This window comes from Penaeus vannamei, chromosome 15 (assembly GCF_042767895.1).
Source record: "Penaeus vannamei isolate JL-2024 chromosome 15, ASM4276789v1, whole genome shotgun sequence".
NCBI classification, from domain to species: Eukaryota; Metazoa; Arthropoda; class Malacostraca; order Decapoda; family Penaeidae; genus Penaeus; species Penaeus vannamei.
Window position 1 is genome coordinate 39100526 of NC_091563.1, and position 2500 is coordinate 39103025.

At 44.0% G+C, this 2500-nt stretch overlaps 1 protein-coding gene across 3 annotated transcripts in view; it reads right to left on the reverse strand.

Annotated features, from left to right (window-relative positions):
- CaMKI (Calcium/calmodulin-dependent protein kinase I) overlaps positions 1-2500 on the reverse strand; it is a 180045-nt gene that overhangs the window by 176601 nt on the left and 944 nt on the right. The window lies entirely within an intron of this gene.

Sequence of the window (2500 nt, forward strand, 5' to 3'; positions counted from 1 at the left end):
TGAATTGTGTGTTGTCTATTTTCATTGTTCTCCACGGTATTTGGTACTGTTTCCTGTCTACTTTTAAGGACCTCCACAGAACTGGGTGCTGTCTCTTGTCTACTCTTATTGTCCTCTAGTGGACTGGGTGCTGTCTCTTGTCTACCTTTATTGCCCTCCACAGAAATGAGCGCTGTGCCTCATATCTACTTTTATTTCCCGAGAGAGAGACCTTATCTCTACGCTCCGCTACTGGCAAATCGACTCAGATCTTAATCAATTCAAATCAATATGTACGCAGCTCACCCCGCGCTCCACCAGGTGCTCTCTGCCCAGGAACTGTATCTCTCCCGTCCTTAGCTAACGGTGTACTTCGACGTTCAAGAATGTAGCAACTAGATTCATGTTCAAGGATTGCCTCACGTAAGGAAATTTTCAGCTCTTTACGCGTCCTTTTGTAGCCCGGGTGCAGGGACACGTTTAAGGCACTGCGGAGACCAGTCATGTCCTATTTAGATTTAGCAAACGTCATTCACGTGTCAGCCGTCCTCTTTACATGGACGTGAGCGAATGTGTTTACCTTTGCATGTGTGGCTGACTTTAGTGGTGCTTGTTCGAGTTTTATTTGTTTTTCACTGTTGTTTATTGTTGGATATGTGCATCTTATCAGCGATTGTAGGATTCTTTACATGTACGGATTGCTGTATGTCTTCTTGTTCGTTCATTATAGGTGGACATTTGTATGTGCGTATTGGTGTTGGCGATTGCGCAATAGTAGAATAAATAATTGTCGAAACAAGACTTCTAAATGAAAAAGAGGATTAAAACTGAAGATGTACGATCGGTCTAAAGGATTTCATTTATAGCCGATGTAGATAATAAAGGCTTAAAAACATATAGGCCTACAGGTGACGAAGATTCACTGATCAGCAACTTATATTTAGTTTCTGGAAGTTAAGAAAACAATTGGTTTCATAACAACACGGTAGTTATATCTTATAACTTCCCGACGAGAGTTCCACGAGCAGGCGAGGGCCGCCCACGCTCGCCAGAGCCCTGGCAGCAGGTGAGGACCATCAAACGCGGTTTAATTGGAAGGCCCTCACACCTGTGGCCATAATAATGTCTTACTCTTGATCGCATATTCCGAAATAGATGCTTAATTATGCAACTTAATGCCAATTTCAGACCCTAATGTGCGTTCACACCTGCCTAGCTCACACAGGGCAGCTGTTACCCCCGAAATCGCTGACAATCAAACCTTCAAGCAACAAGCACAACTCCCAAGCGAGGAAAGCACTTGGTAGATGCGTGCCTGCTCCTCCTTAGGGCCGTTAACCTCATCCTCGAAATCCTCACAACGGGAATGAAGATGACGCTCGGAGAGACAGGGCGACGGCTAATGTCCCAGTCAGCTTCAAATATGGGTCAGACCACCGTGTATGTTTACCGCTAAACGTGTTCCGCTGAGATGATATCAGCGTGAAGGACACCGCGAGGGTAACTGAGGAACCCCTGTCCTCGCTCCTCTTGCTCCTGACCCTCACGCAACTCGTGTCCCCTTAACCCTTAGCCAACCTCTGTCCCACTGACACACTAGAAATTTTGACCTCATGACCCACCATGACCTTTAGTTGACCCTACTTCACTCTGCCCTAGTGATCCGAGCTGCTTTTCATTCCCCACTGAGTGTCTTACTGTATTCCCTACAAATTACCATTCATTATCAGCTAGTTACTAATAACCCTATTTTCGTCTTTCAGGGACCGTGAGCTTCCTAACGCATATATTCTCTGCCTTGTGGAAAATTATTTCTAAAGGGTTGTCATCCCCTCCTCTTAAGACCATGGAGTCTACACTCCTTTCTACTCATTAATCTATAAACTTGTAATCGTCTATACTATGACAGGACTCCCTTCCCCTCATAGCTTTTGTGTACTTGCGATTCCTTAATCAATGGGATTGCAATGGTTCATCGCTCCAGTGTATTACAAGGCCTTATCAAATTTTGTGTTGGTAGACTCGCGTTAGCTAAATAATGGAGGCTCAACGGACTTGCACATCTTAATATCCTCCTAGCCCCTGTGCCCTGATAGCCACAACAAACCCTGTGATTTCCTTCATGACTCATTTCCCCTCGACAGCCTGATGAACCCCTGATCTTTTCGACCCATGACTACTTGACACTGTGCACTGCATAGACGTTGTCACATTCGCTGGATTCATCTTTTTCTCCACCACAACACTACCTCAGCAACCTCTTTATCCTATAGGAATCTTCTTGTCATGTACCATGGCGACTTTTCGCAAGCATTTACGATCGCCATAAAGACATACTCATAAAACTACAAGAACCTGCATTTCGGAACTCACATTAATGCGACTTACATGCGTAATTGCAGCACATTCGAGTCGTGTAATATAAAGATTTTCATTAAAAAAAATATATGTTTATTATTGCCAGTGTAAGAATATGTATTTACCTTCTTACAGAATATATGCATAAGTCTTTAATGGGCCA